Genomic DNA, 12,929 nt, shown 5'->3' with positions numbered 1-12,929 from the left:
ATAATTTCCCATTGCAGATATATATTTATCTTAACTTATCAAAAATCCCTCCCAAATTGCAATAAAAACTTTGAAAATACGATTTACTTGGGCCATGGACACCTGTTGCTGTTGACAATACAAAGAAAGTGAAGTATTTTCATCTCTTACGTAATAAGTCGTTTTTTACCCTACGAACATGCAGTCCCAACTCGCTGCCTATCTGAAATATTGACTCAGTACCTAGGATGAGGCGCCCTCACTGTCACACATCATCTCTAATCCTGAGGAGACTTTAAAAATTTCCCAAAAAATTATTCATGAGGCGATGAAACGCAAAATTTCGGGTATCAGATAACACCACAGGCAAGAGAGAAACCAAACATTAACGGGTATGGTTTCGAAATGTTAATAGGGGCATTACAAGCTCGGTAATCACCTTTCGTAGTTTTCAATGATTTCTTTTGTTCTAACAAGGGCCGAACGTTACCGAGAATTCCGTGATTTGCTCCTTTTTGCTCTTCGGGAATCCTCGGTCTTGCATGCTGTGGCAAGCCGCAAGAGGCGGCCGATGATTCCCGAAGAGCAAAAGGGAGCAAATCACGGAATTCTCGGTAACCTTCGGCGTACGTTTGAACAAAAGAATGCCTTGCAAACTACCAGAGACGATTACCGAGCTTGTGATCCCCTAATATCACCTAGACCTAATAGCAATTCTTGTTATGTTTCTATCTTGTCTGTGATGCTATCTGATACCCGTAATTTGGAGTTTCGGAGCCTCATGAATAATTTTTTTGAGAAATTTATAAGACGGGTCTAGAGTGAGTGGTGTGTGAGGGCGCCGCATCACGGCTAATGGGTGGGATATTAACGTACTGAGTCAATATTTCAGATGGGTAGCTAGTTCAAGCTGTTTGAAATTGTGTGCTCTAACACATCACTCACTCTAGACACTTTCATTCAATAATTTCCCATTGCAGATATATATTTATCTTAACTTATCAAAAATCCCTCCCAAATTGCAATAAAAACTTTGAAAATACGATTTACTTGGGCCATGGACACCTGTTGCTGTTGACAATACAAAGAAAGTGACATTTTTTTTCATCTCTTACGTAATAAGTCGTTTTTTACCCTACGAACATGCAGTCCCAACTCGCTGCCTATCTGAAATATTGACTCAGTACCTAGGATGAGGCGCCCTCACTGTCACACATCATCTCTAATCCTGAGGAGACTTTAAAAATTTCCCAAAAAATTATTCATGAGGCGATGAAACGCAAAATTTCGGGTATCAGATAACACCACAGGCAAGAGAGAAACCAAACATTAACGGGTATGGTTTCGAAATGTTAATAGGGGCATTACAAGCTCGGTAATCACCTTTCGTAGTTTTCAATGATTTCTTTTGTTCTAACAAGGGCCGAACGTTACCGAGAATTCCGTGATTTGCTCCTTTTTGCTCTTCGGGAATCCTCGGTCTTGCATGCTGTGGCAAGCCGCAAGAGGCGGCCGATGATTCCCGAAGAGCAAAAGGGAGCAAATCACGGAATTCTCGGTAACCTTCGGCGTACGTTTGAACAAAAGAATGCCTTGCAAACTACCAGAGACGATTACCGAGCTTGTGACCCCCCTAATAACACCTAGACCTAATAGCAATTCTTGTTATGTTTCTATCTTGTCTGTGATGCTATCTGATACCCGTAATTTGGAGTTTCGGAGCCTCATGAATAATTTTTTTGAGAAATTTATAAGACGGGTCTAGAGTGAGTGGTGTGTGAGGGCGCCGCATCACGGCTAATGGGTGGGATATTAACGTACTGAGTCAATATTTCAGATGGGTAGCTAGTTCAAGCTGTTTGAAATTGTGTGCTCTAACACATCACTCACTCTAGACACTTTCATTCAATAATTTCCCATTGCAGATATATATTTATCTTAACTTATCAAAAATCCCTCCCAAATTGCAATAAAAACTTTGAAAATACGATTTACTTGGGCCATGGACACCTGTTGCTGTTGACAATACAAAGAAAGTGACATTTTTTTTCATCTCTTACGTAATAAGTCGTTTTTTACCCTACGAACATGCAGTCCCAACTCGCTGCCTATCTGAAATATTGACTCAGTACCTAGGATGAGGCGCCCTCACTGTCACACATCATCTCTAATCCTGAGGAGACTTTAAAAATTTCCCAAAAAATTATTCATGAGGCGATGAAACGCAAAATTTCGGGTATCAGATAACACCACAGGCAAGAGAGAAACCAAACATTAACGGGTATGGTTTCGAAATGTTAATAGGGGCATTACAAGCTCGGTAATCACCTTCCGTAGTTTTCAAAGATTTCTTTTGTTCTAACAAGGGCCGAACGTTACCGAGAATTCCGTGATTTGCTCCTTTTTGCTCTTCGGGAATCCTCGGTCTTGCATGCTGTGGCAAGCCGCAAGAGGCGGCCGATGATTCCCGAAGAGCAAAAGGGAGCAAATCACGGAATTCTCGGTAACCTTCGGCGTACCTTTGAACAAAAGAATGCCTTGCAAACTACCAGAGACGATTACCGAGCTTGTGATCCCCCTAATAACACCTAGACCTAATAGCAATTCTTGTTATGTTTCTATCTTGTCTGTGATGCTATCTGATACCCGTAATTTGGAGTTTCGGAGCCTCATGAATAATTTTTTTGAGAAATTTATAAGACGGGTCTAGAGTGAGTGGTGTGTGAGGGCGCCGCGTCACGGCTAATGGGTGGGATATTAACGTACTGAGTCAATATTTCAGATGGGTAGCTAGTTCAAGCTGTTTGAAATTGTGTGCTCTAACACATCACTCACTCTAGACACTTTCATTCAATAATTTCCCATTGCAGATATATATTTATCTTAACTTATCAAAAATCCCTCCCAAATTGCAATAAAAACTTTGAAAATACGATTTACTTGGGCCATGGACACCTGTTGCTGTTGACAATACAAAGAAAGTGACATTTTTTTTCATCTCTTACGTAATAAGCCGTTTTTTACCCTACGAACATGCAGTCCCAACTCGCTGCCTATCTGAAATATTGACTCAGTACCTAGGATGAGGCGCCCTCACTGTCACACATCATCTCTAATCCTGAGGAGACTTTAAAAATTTCCCAAAAAATTATTCATGAGGCGATGAAACGCAAAATTTCGGGTATCAGATAACACCACAGGCAAGAGAGAAACCAAACATTAACGGGTATGGTTTCGAAATGTTAATAGGGGCATTACAAGCTCGGTAATCACCTTTCGTAGTTTTCAATGATTTCTTTTGTTCTAACAAGGGCCGAACGTTACCGAGAATTCCGTGATTTGCTCCTTTTTGCTCTTCGGGAATCCTCGGTCTTGCATGCTGTGGCAAGCCGCAAGAGGCGGCCGATGATTCCCGAAGAGCAAAAGGGAGCAAATCACGGAATTCTCGGTAACCTTCGGCGTACGTTTGAACAAAAGAATGCCTTGCAAACTACCAGAGACGATTACCGAGCTTGTGACCCCCCTAATAACACCTAGACCTAATAGCAATTCTTGTTATGTTTCTATCTTGTCTGTGATGCTATCTGATACCCGTAATTTGGAGTTTCGGAGCCTCATGAATAATTTTTTTGAGAAATTTATAAGACGGGTCTAGAGTGAGTGGTGTGTGAGGGCGCCGCATCACGGCTAATGGGTGGGATATTAACGTACTGAGTCAATATTTCAGATGGGTAGCTAGTTCAAGCTGTTTGAAATTGTGTGCTCTAACACATCACTCACTCTAGACACTTTCATTCAATAATTTCCCATTGCAGATATATATTTATCTTAACTTATCAAAAATCCCTCCCAAATTGCAATAAAAACTTTGAAAATACGATTTACTTGGGCCATGGACACCTGTTGCTGTTGACAATACAAAGAAAGTGACATTTTTTTTCATCTCTTACGTAATAAGTCGTTTTTTACCCTACGAACATGCAGTCCCAACTCGCTGCCTATCTGAAATATTGACTCAGTACCTAGGATGAGGCGCCCTCACTGTCACACATCATCTCTAATCCTGAGGAGACTTTAAAAATTTCCCAAAAAATTATTCATGAGGCGATGAAACGCAAAATTTCGGGTATCAGATAACACCACAGGCAAGAGAGAAACCAAACATTAACGGGTATGGTTTCGAAATGTTAATAGGGGCATTACAAGCTCGGTAATCACCTTCCGTAGTTTTCAAAGATTTCTTTTGTTCTAACAAGGGCCGAACGTTACCGAGAATTCCGTGATTTGCTCCTTTTTGCTCTTCGGGAATCCTCGGTCTTGCATGCTGTGGCAAGCCGCAAGAGGCGGCCGATGATTCCCGAAGAGCAAAAGGGAGCAAATCACGGAATTCTCGGTAACCTTCGGCGTACCTTTGAACAAAAGAATGCCTTGCAAACTACCAGAGACGATTACCGAGCTTGTGATCCCCCTAATAACACCTAGACCTAATAGCAATTCTTGTTATGTTTCTATCTTGTCTGTGATGCTATCTGATACCCGTAATTTGGAGTTTCGGAGCCTCATGAATAATTTTTTTGAGAAATTTATAAGACGGGTCTAGAGTGAGTGGTGTGTGAGGGCGCCGCGTCACGGCTAATGGGTGGGATATTAACGTACTGAGTCAATATTTCAGATGGGTAGCTAGTTCAAGCTGTTTGAAATTGTGTGCTCTAACACATCACTCACTCTAGACACTTTCATTCAATAATTTCCCATTGCAGATATATATTTATCTTAACTTATCAAAAATCCCTCCCAAATTGCAATAAAAACTTTGAAAATACGATTTACTTGGGCCATGGACACCTGTTGCTGTTGACAATACAAAGAAAGTGACATTTTTTTTCATCTCTTACGTAATAAGCCGTTTTTTACCCTACGAACATGCAGTCCCAACTCGCTGCCTATCTGAAATATTGACTCAGTACCTAGGATGAGGCGCCCTCACTGTCACACATCATCTCTAATCCTGAGGAGACTTTAAAAATTTCCCAAAAAATTATTCATGAGGCGATGAAACGCAAAATTTCGGGTATCAGATAACACCACAGGCAAGAGAGAAACCAAACATTAACGGGTATGGTTTCGAAATGTTAATAGGGGCATTACAAGCTCGGTAATCACCTTTCGTAGTTTTCAATGATTTCTTTTGTTCTAACAAGGGCCGAACGTTACCGAGAATTCCGTGATTTGCTCCTTTTTGCTCTTCGGGAATCCTCGGTCTTGCATGCTGTGGCAAGCCGCAAGAGGCGGCCGATGATTCCCGAAGAGCAAAAGGGAGCAAATCACGGAATTCTCGGTAACCTTCGGCGTACGTTTGAACAAAAGAATGCCTTGCAAACTACCAGAGACGATTACCGAGCTTGTGATCCCCCTAATATCACCTAGACCTAATAGCAATTCTTGTTATGTTTCTATCTTGTCTGTGATGCTATCTGATACCCGTAATTTGGAGTTTCGGAGCCTCATGAATAATTTTTTTGAGAAATTTATAAGACGGGTCTAGAGTGAGTGGTGTGTGAGGGCGCCGCATCACGGCTAATGGGTGGGATATTAACGTACTGAGTCAATATTTCAGATGGGTAGCTAGTTCAAGCTGTTTGAAATTGTGTGCTCTAACACATCACTCACTCTAGACACTTTCATTCAATAATTTCCCATTGCAGATATATATTTATCTTAACTTATCAAAAATCCCTCCCAAATTGCAATAAAAACTTTGAAAATACGATTTACTTGGGCCATGGACACCTGTTGCTGTTGACAATACAAAGAAAGTGACATTTTTTTTCATCTCTTACGTAATAAGTCGTTTTTTACCCTACGAACATGCAGTCCCAACTCGCTGCCTATCTGAAATATTGACTCAGTACCTAGGATGAGGCGCCCTCACTGTCACACATCATCTCTAATCCTGAGGAGACTTTAAAAATTTCCCAAAAAATTATTCATGAGGCGATGAAACGCAAAATTTCGGGTATCAGATAACACCACAGGCAAGAGAGAAACCAAACATTAACGGGTATGGTTTCGAAATGTTAATAGGGGCATTACAAGCTCGGTAATCACCTTTCGTAGTTTTCAATGATTTCTTTTGTTCTAACAAGGGCCGAACGTTACCGAGAATTCCGTGATTTGCTCCTTTTTGCTCTTCGGGAATCCTCGGTCTTGCATGCTGTGGCAAGCCGCAAGAGGCGGCCGATGATTCCCGAAGAGCAAAAGGGAGCAAATCACGGAATTTTCGGTAACCTTCGGCGTACGTTTGAACAAAAGAATGCCTTACAAACTACCAGAGACGATTACCGAGCTTGTGATCCCTCTAATAACACCTAGACCTAATAGCAATTCTTGTTATGTTTCTATCTTCGGGAATCCTTGGTGTTCATCTCTATGTCTCTGTCTCTCTGTCTCCCCCCCCCAACGGTGTCCAACCGACTTAGCATTATTAACTATATATCTCAGTGAGCCACAGGGACATGTATTATTGAGAAAATTGTTGTTTTTCTAAGGAAAATATTGCGAATCCTGTATCTACATATGTATCCATACACTCTGAACTATATATCTTTCCAGAAAGGCATGGGAAATATATTCATCACAGTTATTATATAGCGATACAAGGAAAACAACAATCTAAGAAATAGTACGTATCCCTATGGTCTGAGCTGACATCAGTAAATGACAAAAGAGGAATGAAGTCCTGGACTTGGCATTATTCACCAAACACATCTTTATTATTTTTACTTCATTATAATCTGACTTGTAATAATCGGCCATGATTTTATGAAATCTTCAATTTAATACATCTGACGCTATCTACACATAACATGCTTCACATTTTCTATGACATCATCAATTGTGTCATGGTTCGAAATACGTTTTCTATGACATTATCAATTGATTCGTAATACGTAGTGTGAACTCACCACAAATGTTTACCCCTCACTTGGTCAATCCTTATTTTTCTTCTGTACCCTTGTCTACTACCCCTTTGCTAATGGCGCCCAACTCAAAAACAAATATATTATCATAAGTCGCTCACAGGTGAATTGAGAATAATTTAATATCTAAAATGAGTATATAAAGTTCTACAATAAAAAGAACACAATTGTGTTGAGTTTTTTTTCAATAGTTTAGTTTTATAAATTTATGTACAATATAATTATGAAAGTATATCAAAGTGTTCAAATTAAAACCACAAAAACTTATCCTGAGTTTGAAAATGAAATGTAAACATGCAAATGTGTCTCATATAAACAATACAAATGTCATCTTGTTGAGGTAACCATAGTAACTTTACATAATAAAATTTTCTAAACTATAATACAAATATGGCGACTTCAGGGCTAATTTTTATTGATGCAGTGTAGTTTTATTGCGCTTGAGCTGCAGCGCTCTGGCTACCGGCCCATTCTAGAGTTCAAGTTCACATAGGGACGGTTGGACAATTGCCAACTTTGGTATCAGTTTGTGGCAGACTTTAATAAGAATTCTTCCTGTACAGATAAATCGAGCGTATTGTCATCAATCAATATGACTGATGCAGCATCCCAGGAGGCTGATTTCTTTCGAGCTATGTCTGGAAAGAGCGCCCTCATTTGGTAAACCTTTGTCGTCAAGTCCGTTCAGAGATTCACACACCAACCATAATGCCAGTAAAATCTGACCCACTTTGCACTGATATGTCTCTTTTCGAACTGTTGTCAATATAAACTGAAGCATACTGCCCTGCCTGTTAAGGAAAGAATTCAAAGTTATTGTCGATTAGTTAGCTTCCTTTACTAGACCCATCACATGCTATGTGTACAAGGGGTTCTACGTGTGCAAGGGGTGCTATGTGACAGTGCACAAGGGGTTCTATGTGTACAAGGGATTCTGATCAGCTTGAGGTTATGGTAAGAGATGCCTGAGAGAAACTATTCATGCAAAACATTCAGTAACATTTCATGTCGTACCAACAAATGAACTTTTTTGATCAAAAAAAAAGAAAACTGTTTTCACATGTTATCTTTGACTCATCATGTATATTGTGGATGATCACTCAATATTTTGGCAAAAAAACCTAAAATAATAAATTTGCATATAAAGAAATTATTACCTCCAACTGGAGAAGCCCTTTAACATTTACTGTAAAAACTCGACTATTACTCTCAAGCCCTGAGATGAACTCCAGTGACCTGTGGAAATGACAGACAAAAATATATTAATAAAATAAGAAAACAAGGAAATTATTGTGCAAAATTGAATCGTCCAGTAATTTGTTCTAACAAATGAGGTTGTCATTTCACTTTTTTAATAGCGTGTAGAAGGTGTCATTCCACACTCTAATTTATAGTAAAGGGTTTCACTCCACCTTTATTCATAGACTAAATGCTGTCATTGCAACTTCTGAATATAGTTTCAGGTGTCATTTGTTGTTCTGTCATTCCACTTGTCATTCATTTTAGTGTGACACTAATAAATACTGACATTTCATACATTGTAAAGCTTAAGTTAATGTAATAAGTATAATGACATATATGTATAAGTATATAGTAAACCTAGATACTTTCACCACTACAAAATTTTGCAATTTTACAGTCTTCAGCAAGTTCTTAAAGACTAATTTTTACTAATTACCAGACTGGTACATTGTGTTCATGTATAAGCAGGCATTTTAGCCACTACTTATTTTTGCGTTTTTTGTTTTCCAAGGAAATTAGTGAAAATAAAAATTTCCAGATTTCCAGTATCCTGTCTGTAGAGAGTAGCAGTGGGTAGTTTGTTAAGTTTTCAAGATTTTACATGATTTTCAGATATCGATATTCGGGTGAGCAAAACCCCCATAGAGGTTTAGAATTTGTAAGTGTCAATTTCCAGTTTATAAAAGTTTTATATCAAAACAAATATTCAGGAGTAAGTTATATTTTTATATCAAGGCAAATGTTCGAGAATACTATACACAATCTAATTGATAGCACTCGTGACACAGGTTTATGGTCAAGTCAACAGTAGATAAACACCAAACAAACATACTTTCAAAGACGGTGGATGAAGTGATGTCACTGTACTTACGTGTGTCTTTGACAGAGTGAATTTATAAACTTTGGGTTCTGTAGCACCATTCCATGATTTCACATAACTCAGTTGTCAAGAATCACCAAATATGAAACATTTTTCACCTCTATTGCTTCGTTAGTGGAACACCACTGCCTCATGGTTCTTTATAATATCACATATAAATATTTATTGGATGTGCACTGAATATTATAACTCCTACAACTTATTGATTATTTCCTTCAGATAAAGTCATGAATATTCAGTGTGTATCTAATACATATTCATGTCTGCTAAGACCCATCATGCAATGGTGTATCAGTGAAATAGAGTTTCAATTTGGTGTAGCAGCCAAGTGAAAATTATGAGATATAAAACCATAAAATGACTCCAGAACCCAAACTTTAAGAAAATACATTTCCTGGAGTGGTGTTTTCCTTAAAATGGACAGAAAATAATTGAAGAAATGATGCCTGTTGCATGTATTGTTAACAATTTATAATCCGACATTACTGTTTGATTTCCAATCAGTTAGACCTCTGTGAGAGATTCACATTAAACTGCACTAGTTGTACTTGGGGTATTATTGTTTTGATCCAGAAAACCAACAATATATTGACTTGTTTCAATATAAACAATAATTAGACATTGTACATGTTGATTACAAGTCAAATTTATCCATAAATAGTACAGTAACAGGTTGAAATATTGATTGCGTTGGGCTGCTGATTTTAAGGTGTGGACCCAAAAAAACAATTTGATAAGATTCATTGTATGCGTACAGCTACATGAAATCTTTGACTTACACGTGATTCAATACTTTATAAGGTGTACGATATTGTGAGTAAGTAAATTAGTACTCTTGTAATTGAGTCTTCAGTTTATGAAGATTTATACAAACTGAAATTATTGTCAGCAACATGTTGATACAACAGTGATAAGCTATTGAATGCATGTTGGTTTAATTATAAGTCTAAGTAGCTAATGAAGTGTGGTGCGTTTGCTTACTCATGACAATCAGGAATGAGATTGATGCAAAGACATACAATGTAACAAGTGTCAATAACTTATCAAAGTTTATACCCTTTAGTTGTCAAAATGTTGACTTGGTGTATCAAAGTATAAACACCACCGGACCCTGAATCCCATAACTCTGTTTACTGATTAGAACGTTATATGTTATAACAATCAAGTTAAGGTTACTAACTGAAAGTTTATTTTACAACATGACAAACTTTCACAGATGTAGACAACCTGATAAAAGCATTGCATCAACCTACATTAGAGGTGTCTGCTATTGTTTCTGTATCAGTTATCTTGTTGTCTTTACCTACATTGTCTCTGAGTGAAGCCTCTCTTAGCTCACTTCATTCAAGCAAACACATCAGTGTTTTTTCACCAGTTGTATTAAACTTACCTTCATTATTCTGCATCTGAGCTTCCTGTGGTCTTTGTCCTTGTACCTGTTGTATTTGGTTATTATAATCATCTTCAGCTGTGTCTGGGTTTCGTTGTGCGGCTCCATGTTGATCCTGACCTGGGACTTGTAGTTGGACATCGTTGAATCCTCTGAACACAAAACACAAACAAATTATCCAGATTAAAACTAGTCTTTGTAGAAGACACAGCCCCCCCCACCCCAATATTTCAAGGTGGTGGCAGCAGTGGTGGTGGTGGTGGTGGTGGTGGTGGTGGGGGGTTCTATCTCCTCTTCACAGAATGAATACAGAGGTGTAGTGAATTGTTGTGGATTAAAATTACAAATCTGTTCATTTGTTTGTATACAATATTGTGTAAAATCTTAAACTGAAATTCTCTATTTTTATAATCTATGGTCATTTTTGTAATCAAACTATATACACTCTTTCAACACAAATTGTTAACATCAAGTTTTTCTTTCAAGCTTTAGATGGCTTAATGGGATTACAAATTATGCATTAATTCTTCCTTTATGTTTTTCTTTGACCGATTTTCCAGAGGATCAAGTTTATTTTCAAAGTAAAATATACTTCCTCTAAGCACTCATGTATATTATTCTTTAAATCTGTGGAATTACAGTTGTAATACCAAACCATCTAAGGTTTTGAGTAAGAGAGAATCTTTCCCTTGAAAAGTCCTCACAAGGAATCAGAATGTCGTCACAAGGAATCAGAGTGTCTCTCGAAAACAAATCAGGAACTTTGTTACTGTAATACCATTTCGACCAAAAAAGCTCAAAACAGATTTCTTATGAAAAAGAATATTATTGTTTTCCCAGATAAATTGGTCCGTAGATATCTATTGAATTTTGGAAAGCTCTGACCAAGTATCCAAAGTCACTCATGAAAATAAGACAAATTCACTGGTAAAAATTTAGTCTCAAAATTAAACATAAAGGGAAGTTTCCAACCAAGTCTACTTAACTTTCTCTCTAAAAATTATTTCCATAGACTTGTTGGATTAATAATATCCTTAATTCAAATATTTCTATTTGAATCCTTCACAGGCATCTTGAGACCACCTTGACCTCTGACCTTGACCAACCTCTCCTATCATGGTATTCCCAGCTATTCAATCCTTTCCATACCATAAAAACTGTAGATATTGGAATGTATTTTTCGCTTAGTTTCTTTAGAAATGACGTATTTAATATGATAATTCAGAGATACATAAAGTCTTTATAATTTGAACTTTATCAAATAAAGTTAGATTCCTGCTTCTCCAAGCATTTAAAGTTTTCTCCAGTTTGTCTATCAATGTAGAAATATTTTTCTTAGCAGCTGCTTTTTTATAATACGAAACATTAAAGTAAAACAAACTTCACAATGAAATTTGAAGTTAGTCTGAACATGTTGGCAGGTATATAGAGAAGGTGTTGATAGTTTTTCAATTTGGTTCATTTTCACTGTACAACGCTCTGATCATGATTGCACTTGTGTGGTCATGACTTTGAAGAGACAACACTCAGGTCATACAAATGTCAATACATGAATGACCCAGAGTGACCTCCCTATCTTCTCAGTAATCCATTGACACATATAAACAAAAGCACATAGACCGAACAAAGAAGTGCAATCGCAACACAATGGTCGTATTACGGGCGTTGATTACAATAAGTTAACGGTAACACTTAACAACGAAAGCTAGCTGTATGCCCCTAGTCGATCTCTCAACATGTTTTAACACGATTTGACTCAAGGAATGCACAGATTGTGATCGTAAGACAACAAAGTTATTGACATTAGGTTATTCAATAGAAACAAGACAAAGAAAAACAATAGGAAATTAGTTATGGTTGCTAACCATCGATTGTTTATGGCGGGAACTATTCTCCGCGAACTAAAACCGTACCAGCTTGTAAATATATTACAGAATCACGAAGGCTAAAAACTCCGTCGTAAATAGCGACAAAAAGTGAAGGACAGCGGAAAAGAATACACCCCTGCCCCCAGAACAGAACACAATAATCGCATTCAGTCTCTCGACATAAATTTTGCAATGTCATTATGAGAATCTACGACTGAATGACACAATTTGATTATGGCATACAATTACAATAAACATGGACATGACCATACTTGTACCAATAGCCCGCGGCCTTGATGTTCCAGGTTTGGTCGATATTTTTTTTTCAGTACATAAAAAACCCTAGATCGACTGACTTTTGAAGAATTTCCTTAATTAACTGATATATTTGTCATGCCGAAAGATAAATTATCAAGAAATGGACTCAACAAATTACTAAACTTCAAATGCCGGTAGGATATTAGGAAGTACTCGTGAGTTCACACGTTTTTGTACAGCCCTCTGCTATTGATTTTATTTAGATGACATCACCATTAGCCAATGGAGTAGCAGTATTCTGGTCAGCTGATTCACTCATGAACTTAGTTACA

General features: G+C 37.7%; 1 long non-coding RNA gene across 1 annotated transcript; it reads right to left on the bottom strand.

Annotated features, from left to right (window-relative positions):
- Positions 1-7,294: 7,294 nt before the first annotated feature.
- On the bottom strand, positions 7,295-10,756 carry LOC144451661 (uncharacterized). The gene is made up of 3 exons (XR_013482306.1): positions 10,472-10,756; positions 8,117-8,195; positions 7,295-7,750 (listed from the first exon to the last, which is right to left on the bottom strand). It is a non-coding gene; the product is annotated as an uncharacterized LOC144451661 (long non-coding RNA).
- Positions 10,757-12,929: the final 2,173 nt, after the last annotated feature.

The sequence above is a fragment of the Glandiceps talaboti genome, chromosome 21 (genome assembly GCF_964340395.1).
Source record: "Glandiceps talaboti chromosome 21, keGlaTala1.1, whole genome shotgun sequence".
NCBI classification, from domain to species: Eukaryota; Metazoa; Hemichordata; class Enteropneusta; family Spengelidae; genus Glandiceps; species Glandiceps talaboti.
This window is presented reverse-complemented; position numbering and strand designations above follow the sequence as displayed.